Here is a 12,225-nt window from a genome sequence, read left to right as displayed (position 1 = left end):
ATTTCAATGAAGTATTTTGCTTTAAATTTCGGATAAAGTGCCAGAGATTTATTATAACAGTAGAACTATTATCTGTTTCTTAAGACATTATAATGTGTGTATTTTCCTATAACTATCAAAGCCACATCGGGCTATTTACTGAGCCTACCGCGTGGAATCGAATCGCCGATTGTAGCATTGTAAATCCGTAGACTTACCGTTGTGCTAGCGGGGTGCAAACTACACAATGCGCCACCTGTACTCTGCCCACCACGGGTATCGAAACGCGGTTTTAGCGTTATAAGTCCGCAGACTGAGCCAATGAGGGGTGCCATGATAAAAGAAAACTTCTGCTGAAAAGTCTGTGTTATCGTTTGAGATTTCTGAATAAAATATTCGAAGTTGCAACAAATTTTAACAAATCTAATAAATTCTGTTAACAAAAAGGAAACGTACAACTTTAAAATTAAAATTCCCTACTTTATCGAAAAAACTTCCAAGATATATTTGATTAATAACACTAATGTTTGCTCTCTTTCCAAGTATTAAAACTTAAGTCTGTTCTAAACACATGCTTATCAATTATTGGCGCGCGTGCTGATTGACTGCCTCAGGGAGGAGAATGGAGGTGGGTGCAAGATGTCCCCAAAAGCAATGACGGTTTCACAATCCAGGGTGTATTTTACAGTTGGGAAGCATTTCAAGTCTGCAACATTTTGCTGGAAAGTCCATCCAGCATCATATGAAGCTTTTATGTAAACTCTGCTCCACTGACAATTTTCTATACCTTTTGGGCCGTGGCATGACAACAAAATTTAATATCTAGTTATTAGCACTGTTTTTATAAAAGTGTATCTGTGGAGTCCAATTAAATTGATTTATTCTAACATATAACGGTACCATATACTAGTTTCTTTCTCTATAGTATCCCAGCAAATGTCGTTGATAGAACTTGATAACTTTAACTCTTTGGTTAAATATAGATTGAACAATAAATGTATTCACTCATGTTAATGCTGTTCTCAGATACAGCCAAACGCGTTCGTCAAAAATTAACGTTACAAGAATGATAAGTTTTACTAAAATCGCTGAGTTCACACTGTTCTTTCTTTAATACTTTTAAAATATTGTACACTTGTAAAGCACATTTATTAATAAGGTTTTGTTTATTCTGTTTAGTCAGTTACTTTTCATTGTGAATCATAGCATTACGTAAGTATTAAAGTGAGAAATCTGTGTACATAAATTCTGTCATTGTGAATTTGGTAAAGCACAGAGAATGTTATCAGATGTCTTATCAATACCATGGTAATTAAATCGATACGTAAACAAAATATATATAATCAACACATGCAACACGAATAACACATTTCTGTCCTTCTAGAATAAAATCTTGTTCAGTCTTGCTTTGTAAAGCTACACTCTAATATTTGAGATCCACTGTTTGAATACCATCCATTCGATTAAACAAAAAATGAAACCTTCATTGGTCAGATATAATTCTCCTTTCCCAAAGCTCTTGAACTTTCTAATATGAATATTCAAATTATTCTTCAGTTAATAGAATGATCTAATAGTCGTTCCCAGTAGGATAGGCATAAGATGATTCAATTGTTTCTGTTTTATTGTATAACAGTAGATAAACCTAACTGTCATTGTTCTTGTTTTATTGTATAACAGTAGATAAACCTAACTGTTATTGTTTCTGTTTTATTGTACAACAGTAGATAAACCTAACTGTCATTGTTTCTGTTTTATTGTACAACAGTAGATAAACCTAACTGTCATTGTTCCTGTTTTATTGTATAACAGTAGATAAACCTAACTGTCGTTCTTTATGTTGTATTGTATAACAGTAGGTAAACCTAACTGTCATTGTTCCTGTTTTATTGCATAACAGTAGATAAACCTAACTGTCATTGTTCTTGTTTTATTGTATAACAGTAGATAAACCTAACTGTCATTGTTCCTGCTTTATTGTATAACAGTAGATAAACCTAACTGTTATTGTTTCTGTTTTATTGTACAACAGTAGATAAACCTAACTGTCGTTCTTTCTGTTTTATTGTATAACAGTAGATAAACCTAACTGTCATTGTTTCTGTTTTATTGTATAACAGTAAATAAACCTAACTGTTATTGTTTCTGTTTTATTGTACAACAGTAGATAAACCTAACTGTTATTGTTTCTGTTTTATTAGTTCTTCTTCACTGCTGGATTTTATCTTTTTCACAATTTCATTATTGTAAACAGCATTCCTTGTCATTACAATAGAATAAAATATAAATTAGCAGGTAATTAATAAACCAAACTAACATTGTTTACTAATATAATGAATATGACTGAAAATAAGCATTACTGTGAAAAAAAAAAAACTCGTAAAGTAGATTTATAAGTAGAGAAATTATTTTTAACAATACATTTACATATAACGGCTGGTTCATCATTCTTTCCTCTATGTAATAGAATTGCACCAGCCTGATTATCAGTGATGAAAGAGACAGGATATTTATATTTGAACAGTAACCCATATTCGGCTGAACTTTAGACTGTTTGCTGTAGACATATATTCAAAATTAGGATGTGACTGAACTCGTAACCGAATTTATCAACAACTATTAGAAACAGCTAACTCTCTCACCATTCGAGTGTATAATTCGTCGCATTGTTTATGTAAATATCATAAATTATAACTTAATAGATTTTTCATTTTAAAAATTATTCTAACTAAACTGATACAGTCTGACCGTTTGTCGGGCACAGTATGTAATAATTGTACACTAATCCGTCAAGTATTGAGAATATACGTTTATTGCTTTATATCAGTATGTAATAATTGTACACCAAACCGTTAAGTGTTGAGAATATACGTTTATTGTTTTATATCAGTATGTAATAATTGTACACCAAACCGTCAAGTGTTGAGAATATACGTTTATTGTTGTATATCAATATGTAATAATTGTACACCAAACCGTCAAGTGTTGAGAATATACGTTTATTGTTTTATATCAGTATGTAATAATTGTACACCAAACCGTCAAGTGTTGAGAATATACGTTTATTGTTTTATATCAGTATGTAATAATTGTACACCAAACCGTCAAGTGTTGAGAATATACGTTTATTGTTGTATATCAATATGTAACACGCGAGTATTGTGTTTACTGACTTTTATATTTCAGTATCATACAAAACCTCTAGTTAAGTGTAGTGAACATTAGAATTATGTATTATCATAGACTATCAGATTTTTATAAACGTATAGTTTAACTGAATACATAAATTGTATTTAATTAAAATGCGTCAAACACTCATTCAGTGATTTATAAAATGAACATGAATTTAGGTAGAGTTTATTTACAATATAATATTAAATACAATATAAATACATAGATACCAACAATCTATCATAATTCACTTTTATTTTAATAAAAGTATTCCGTACGTTGTAATAAAAGTGTTATCGGTTTTAGCTTATATTAAAGTTCAAAAAATATTTCTGTCCTTGGCGTTCTGGGCCCGGCATGACCAGGTGGTTAAGCACTCGAATCATAATCTGAGGATTGCGGGTTCGAATCCCAGTTATACCAAACTTGCTCGCCTTTCAGTCATGGGGGAGTTATAATGTTACGGCCAATCCCATTATTCTTTGGTAAAAGAGTAGCCCAAGAGTTGGCGGTGGGTGGTGATGACTAGCTGCCTTCCCTCTAGTCTTACACGGCTAAATTAGGGACAGCTAGCGTAGATAGCCCTCGAGTAGTTTTGCGCTAAATTCAAAACAAACCAAACCAAACTTGACGTTCTGCCCTGTATAATTTCTAAAACCAAGCCGTTCATTGGCCTTGAATATCAAACTCGTCAGACTGTGACCAAACTGAACTATAAATTCTATCTGTCACCATTCTTCTTAGTAAAAGATCGACATAACGTTAGCTGTAAGTGGTTGAAGTGTTATTTGGTGTTTGTATGTTTTAGTGTTAATTATGTCAGTTAGAAAGAACACAAATATAACCAACTTGGTATGTCGTACTTGAAACTTCGGTTTTTCCACACGTGTGAGATGTAAGTTACATCTCTGGTATAGAAGATAATTCAGTCCTCACAGATTTTTGAACAAATGGTAAGTGTTGTTATTCTATAATAGTGATTAACCACATTTATTATGTAGCAAAATTGTTACTACAGAGTTTATTAAGAAACGAAAACTATAATCTTTAAGTTAAGTCTTTTTTGTTTGTTTGGTACTAAGCACAAAGCTACACAATGGGTTATCCGTGCTCTGCCCACCACGGGTATCGAAACCTACTTTCTAGCGGTGGAAGTCCGCAAAGATGCTGCTGTGCTGCTGGGAGTTTAGTGTTGATTTATTCAGTGTTTATAAAAACATTAAGTACTGTAAATTATTTGTTTCGTTCAAATGCACGTGTGATAAACACTGGCATGTATAACACTGTTATAAAAGTTTTATCGTTGACTTGTGTAACACTTAAAATATTAAGATGTAATCGCATGATGAAACATATTAAAAACAATTTAAATATCATCCACCTTTGTAAAACATGAGTAAATGAATTATTTTGTCAAATTATACGAATGTTTTAGTCAGACTTGTGAAACAGAAAATTTTAAATCCTTACATTATATTTAAATAAACGTCTTTTTCAAGACGATTTACCAAGATCAAGAAATGTGACTAAGCTTATCGTTGTAAAGTAGGGTTGTTTTGCATATATAAACTAAGTTCCTGTAGGGTTGTTGTTTTGTATATATAAACTAAGTTCCTGTGAGTGGGAGAGGACAATATTATGTATATTGTACTGATTTCCTGTCAGCATTTGTCGAAACAAAAACTCCTAACTAAATTTGCATCCTACAAGAATAGTTATGATTTGTTTACGATTTTGTTGTAAAACGTTTTCATGTAAATACGCCCTCTATAGAATTTGTCTTTGGTGACCTAGCAATGCGTTCCTTAAAACACGTTCTCTGGTGATATTTTGTAAAACTATGAAATAATCGTCTCCTCTTCCCTCCCTCTCTGAGGTCGACAATCGTGTAGCGTCCTCTCGTGGCGTGCCTAGCAAGTGGAGCCCTAAATTATTATTATGTCAAGGAAATTTGATAGATTTGGTTTAGTACTGTATCATCGATGTAAGTGCATAATCTGTTAATTTGTAAAGTTTTTAAGTCGCCCTTCTTGAGAAGTTGCAAGATGTATTGATATTCAAGTTCAAAAATAAAATAATCTTCTGCTTGGAGACGGAATCTGTCGTCCATCGGTATGCTATTTTCATCAGCGAAATCAAAAACTGATTTCCTGACAAATGGAACGCAGGCACATCTGATAATACTAACACATTCAGTCAGAAAATAAGAGGGTCGTTCTGTAGTTGATGACTTTGTTTAGTTATTAGTCGCACAAAAACAAACAGATTTGGTTCAATTGAAGAGCAGTGAAAACAGTCTTTATTTAGACTCAATTAAAGACGAAAAGTGTTCGTTCCTTCTAGTCAAATGGATCTTTTCGATCATTGTGTGTGTGTGTGTGTGTGTGTGTGTTTTCTTATAGCAAAGCCACATCGGGCTATCTGCTGAGCCTACCAAGGGGAATCGAACCCCTGATTTTAGCACTATAAATCCGGAGACATACCGCTGTACTAGCGGGGGACTTCATCAGTGATTGAATCGTTTCCGTCCCTCAAAATGAATCTCTGTGGAACTAGTCACAATGAAATCCAAGTAGAACGTCACCAAGAAACGCCCCTAAATTCAACAAGTATATTCCTTTCTTTGTCCAACCAATAGTGTGACCTCCTGACTTTTGTTCTCTCAAGGCCTTAGTCAGCTGTTACATTCAGTCAACATCATAATCAGTGAGCAAAGATATTACAGTGCCAATCCTTTAAACCTGGCCCGACATGGCCAAGTGGTTAAACACTCGACTCGTAACCCGAAAATCGCGGGTTCGAATCCTTGTCACACCAAACATGCTCACCCTTTTAGCCGTGGATACGCTATAATGTTACGGTCACTCCCACTATTCGTTAGTAAATGAGTAGCTCAAGAGGTGGGTGGGTGGCGATGACTAGCTGCCTTCCACTGCTAAACTAGGGACGGCTAACGCAGATAGCCCTTTAGTACCTTTCTGCGAAATCCAAAACAAACCTTTTAACCTGAATGTTATATATTACTAATATATCTTCTCGGGCAGAAAGAGGACATCCAACCTATTATTGAGTGACTATATAAATGACATGTTATCGCCATTACAACACGGAAACAAAAAAAGAGAAAGTTTTGATCTTTTCCACTACTAAAGGATGTAGAAAACATTTGGTAACTATTGTACCTCGTGTTTTTTAAATAGATCCTACTCGTACGAATTTGTGGTTACGTTCAATAATTATGGCTTGCATTAATTCATTCAGTAAAAAACAGTGATAGTTTGTATGATGAGTATTATCAAAAAGTCAATGAGGATCATTTACTTGCATGCGTTGTTGATAAACATATTAACTGTAGGCTTAAGTTTTTCATGAATTTCATTTATGAGTAGACTCAAATATATGTAGATGAAATCAAATGTTTCGATAGATTTTCCTGTTAAGATTTGTTTGCATTCCGTAAAATTTTCGATAAGCATGTATGAATTACACTTCTTTCTTTTAAAATAATACAATCTTATTTCACGTGTTCGTGAAATGGGTAAATAGTTTGTAATGACTCTTTTGACCCCAATTCTTAATCTGTATTAATAAGGTGATTTTTGGAGTTTAGGAATACAGATTAATTTGGGATTGACAGTATTATCAATATTTGTGTCAACTGCACATTCTCTTAAATGATTTAACAGTGTAAGTCTAGAGGAAAGGCAGCTATTCATCACTATCCACCGCCTTTTGGGCAATTCTTTTACCAACGAATAGTGGGATTGACCGTCACATTATAACGCCCCGACAGCTAAAAAGGCGAGCATGTTTGATGCGACGGGGATTCGAACCCGCGACCCTCAGATTACGAGTCGCATGCCTTAACCCACCTGGCCATGCCGGGCCGGACAATGTAAGGAAAGAATGGTGTTCATTTCGTCATTACCCAGCTAAAAACAAAAGCCGATGCACAGTCGTTCTTCGCACATGCGCTATACATACCAAACCATACCCGTGCGGTAACTATCGAATATTAAGGAAAATGTTCTGTATTTTTATGGACACATCTCCTCCTAACAAGTTGATGGATCCGAACAAAACTTGGCATGCTAACTTAGCAGCCCAAATGCAAACCATATTAAATTTTCCAATATATTGAAAAATAAAAATATTTTATAAAATAACCCGTCTTTCGTTACTACACTAGCTGTGTGTGTTTTTATTATAGCAAAGCCACATAGGGATATCTGCTCAGCCCACCGAGGAGAATCGCACCTGTGATTTTAGCGTTGTAAATCGGGAGACATACCGCTGTACTAGCGGGGGGAACTACACTAGCTACTGTGAACATATTAGTTTGAATAAAACTCACACCACATCAGAATTCTACAAGTCAAAGATTGGTAATACATTTTTCAGCATTTTGTCTTGTTTTCGATAATAACCAAGATATACCTTAATAAAATATTCGGCTACAATGCAGGTGGGAAGTCGATTTATGAGTGTTTGGTCGAGTTTGTTGTGACCTGGAAGGGTCAGATGCTATGAAAATATTTTCCTTCTTCGTTGAACGCATATTTATTTTTTGTTTAATGCTAGATAGTTTACACTATGAGATCAGGGTTCAAGCACTTTACAGGTTACTACACTGAACCTACTTCCCTCGTCAGGTCCCTCGTCCATAAACCCAAAACTTACAGCATTTAGCGTCTTTTTGGTACTTCTCTTAACATGATCATGTAACAGTTCTACACTTCAGAAAAGTTCTGTTAACAAATCGACACTTTTTCACTTGATTTTCACTTGATTACGTTATTAGAGGCATATAAATATCACTTTAAATACACTTTTGATATCTTAATCTAAACCCTCCCCAGTGGCACAGTTGTACGTATGTCTGTGGACTTACACACTAAAAATCGGGTTTCGATACCTATGGTGGGCAGAGCACAGATAGCCCATTGTGTAGTTTTGTGCTTAATTCAAAACAAACAAATTCCTTAATATAAGTGATATTTTATGGTATAAAATACATGGCATTTTTCTTATCATACATACTGAGTAGAGAGAGATATTTAGGGATGTCATAATCATATATGATATAGCGATCTATACCAAAATATCTGAATGAGGAGTCTGTTGTGAACTGGTTATGCAAAATTATGCATAAAACTGTGTTTGTCAATCTTGTTGTTGTTTGGTTGGTTGATGTTGTTGTTTTCTGAGTCTTAATGTGAAGTAGAACGGCTATATTTAGTTTGATATATTAGAAGTGATTATCCATTAAGAGTAACTAATCTTACGGCCCGGCATGGCCAGGGGGGTTAAGGCACTCGACCTATAATCTGAGGGTCGCGGGTTCGAATCCCCGTCGCACCAAACATGCTCGCTCTTTCAGCCGTGGGGACGTTATAATGTTTCGGTCAATCCCATTATTCGTTGGTAAAATAGTAGCCCAAGAGTGGGTGGTGATGACTAACTGCCTTCCCTCTAGTCTTACATTGCTAAATTATGGACGGCTGGCACAGATAGCCATCAAGTAGCTTTGCGCGAAATTACAAAACAAACAAACTATTCTCAAGTCCTATTAGTTTTACTTTTTATTTGCACTTGCATCTGCAGGTCCAAGTTGTAATAGAAGTATTCCCGGTTTCAGTTTATAAAATACTTTCATCTAATCTTATGAAAAACAAATTGTTAGTAGGAGACGCATAAAAGAAAACACAACTGGATTCCTAGATTTGATATGGCGTGTTTAAATCTCTCATTCAGTATGTTCAAAAGCAAAACTCGCGAAACAAGCATTTGGTTCATTACAATATATCATATAACAATTAAAGCCACATAAGTTCTTATTAGCGCAATATGAATTCCCCCCCACACACAGAAATAAATATATAGCGTGTTTAAAAGCATTTTATATGCATATTTTGTGTATGTGTATGTGACAGAAAGAAGGTAGGGGGCCCAGTTGTTAGAGCTTGGTTTGGAAACTTGTAAACTGGAGGTTTCATCGAGACATATATGTCTCTCCAAGATGTGTAATTGATATTAGCGAATAGATGGGAGTTAACCTTCAATGGTCTAGCACCCATGTCCAGGGTAATTTGTGTCAGTACCCATCCGCTTACGCCATTGAAACCGTAGTTCGGCACCGAAATGGTTTTAACTAACGTTTTTGTCACTAATAGAATCACGTTTGTTTGTTTTTGAATTTCGCACAAAGCTACTCGAGGACTATCTGTGCTAGCCATCCCTAATTTAGCAGTGTATGACTAGAGGGAAGGCAGCTAGTTATCACCACCCACCGCCAACTCTTGGGCTACTCTTTTACCAACGAATAGTGGGATTGACCGTCACATTATAACGCCCCCAAGGCCGAAAGGGCGAACATGTTTGGTACGACGGGGATGCGAACCCGCGACCCTCAGATTACGAGTCGCACGCCTCAACACGTTCGGCCATGCCGGGCCATAGAATCACATACGTCGACAACAAGGTATGTGTGTGTGTGCTGGATTGGGAAAAGAGATAAAACAAATCTGGTAATTAAATTACAGAAGTACGCCAGCACAAGACAGACGGAAACTGGAAGATCTCTAGGGTATATTCCCTCGAGACATTCTAAAATAGTGCGGTAACTTAGGCTATTTCAGAGCGAAAATATGAAGATAAAAATGAAATTGAATTAATTTAGTGATCCGTTTACGTTGGGTTTTTTTGTTTGTTTGTTTTTCCTTAATCGTCAGCTATCAAATTAATTTTATAATATTTTTATTGTTACGTTTTATGTACTTAGACAGACCATGCTTTGTCAGTTTAAACATTCTATATAATATACGTCATAAGCAGAGGCGTCACAAGGCACTGGCACTGGCACGCGGAATCAATGCCCCGGATCCCCAGTTGGTGTGTTTAAAAATCAAAATAGAAAACCACGATCCACATCATACCGAAACGCCGATAATTTCTGGGCCTAAGAGCCCAGGCCCCGAATCTTTTAAGCACCTAGCGACGCCACTGATCATAAGGCCTTTACTTAAATTTTGACCTTTTATGCAAATGTTATAGATTAGTAAGGCTACTGTATCCTACCAAAGACATCTGTCAGTTATTACGCCCCTTCCTCCGTTGACTCAGAGGTGAGACTACGTGATTGCAATGTCTGTTTGTTTGTTTTGAATTTCGCACAAAGCTACTCGAGGGCTATCTGTTCTAGCCGTCCCTAATTTAGTAGTGTAAGACTAGAGGGAAGGTAGTTAGTCATCACCACCCACCGCAAACTCTTGGGCTACTTTTTTACCAACGAATAGTGGGATTGACCGAACATTATAACGTCCCCACGGCTGAAAGGGCGAGCATGTTTGGCGCGACGAGGATGCGAACCTGCGACCCTCAGATTACGAGTCGCACGCCTTAACACGCTTGGCCATGCCGGGCCCGATTATAATGTCAAAAACTGGTTTCGACACAAATGATGGGGGAGATCACAGATAGACCCACGTGTAGCTTTTTTGCACGTAAGGCGAAGCATCTTTATTGGAGTAATTATTGTAAATACTTTATCATTAATATTCATGAAAACAAAAATTTTCATAATTTAGCAATAGAAACCTAAAAACTGACAACACCAATAAATATAGCCGTTAATATGCACGATAATTTGTAAAATTATCATTTTCGCGGCCCATTTGTAAAATTATCGTGCATATTAACTCCTATATTTAGTTTGATATATTAGAAGTAATTATCCATTAAGAGTAACTAATCTTACGGCCCGGCATGGCCAGGTGAGTATGGCGTTCGACTCGTAATCCGAGGGTTGCAGGTTCGAATCCCCGTCGCACCAAACATGCTCGCCCTTCAAGCTGTGGTGGCGTTATATTGTGACGGTTAATTCCACTATTCGTTGGTAAAAGAGTAGCTCAAGAGTTGGCGGTGGGTGGTGATGACTAGCTGCGTTCCATCTAATCTTACACTGCTAAATTAGGGACGGCTAACGCAGATAGCCCTCGTGTAGCTTTGCGCGAATATTCAAAAAATGAAACAAACAAGTCACCCTGAAAATCTTTTATAAATCAAATGACTGAGATTTGTAAGAGGCGGTTCTTATAAAAATAGGCATTTATTTAAAAAAAATATTATAAGCATGGTAGGGTGGGAGAGCGGCCTAAGGCACTAGTTTCTACGAAAGTGCGGGTTCGAATTCAGTCAGAGTCGCGTTATTTTATCCAAGGTTGAAAACAAAGGCAGGAACGAAATTGTTTGTTTGTTTTGAATTTCGCACAAAGCTACATGAGGGCTATCTGCGCTAACCGTCCCTAATTTAGCAGTGTAAGACTAGAGGGAAGGCAGCTAGTCATCACCACCCACCGCCAACTCTTTTTACCAGCGAATAGTTGGAGTGACCGCACATTATAATGTCCCCACGGCTGAAAGGGCGAGCATGTTTGGTGCGACGGGGATTCGAACCTCAAATTATTAATCGAGTGTCGAGGTGGTTAACCTGGCCAGGAATTAAATAATACTTAAAGTATGAAATAAAATGACTCTACGTGTCTATCATCTTACTCAAGTGTAACTTAGAGAAATTAGATACAAAAATACAGTACACATTTTATTTACTTTAAAAAACGCTTACGTGTTGATTATGATTTCAAACCAATGTTTCTTCGGTAGTTACAGCTTTGATATCTTTCTTATACGATCTAATGGTGTTAAAATATTATATTGCTGTTTTTAAATCGATTATTAAAAATTTTCGTTTGAATTAAATACGTTTCATTTTAAAATTAAATTTACTTTTTCACTATTGCATTACCAAATCTATCATCGCTTACGCGTACATTTTGGTGCAATTTTTTCCAATTTTAAAATAAAATAAATTTAATTAGCACCAAATGAAAAATATGAATTTATTTCTTGTGTTTTCGATTTTACAATCAAAACATCTAGATGTATTGAAATAATAATTTGGAACGTGTTTGTAAATAGTATTCATGATGACGAGAAAACCCACTTGTAGAGAAAATATATATGTAAAAACGTTTTTACATATATGTAAATATTATTGTCCATGTGTCATATATCAAT

Source organism: Tachypleus tridentatus, chromosome 4, assembly GCF_004210375.1.
Source record: "Tachypleus tridentatus isolate NWPU-2018 chromosome 4, ASM421037v1, whole genome shotgun sequence".
Classification (NCBI taxonomy): domain Eukaryota; kingdom Metazoa; phylum Arthropoda; class Merostomata; order Xiphosura; family Limulidae; genus Tachypleus; species Tachypleus tridentatus.
The sequence above is the reverse complement of the archived record's forward strand: the minus strand, read 5'-3'. Positions refer to the sequence as shown.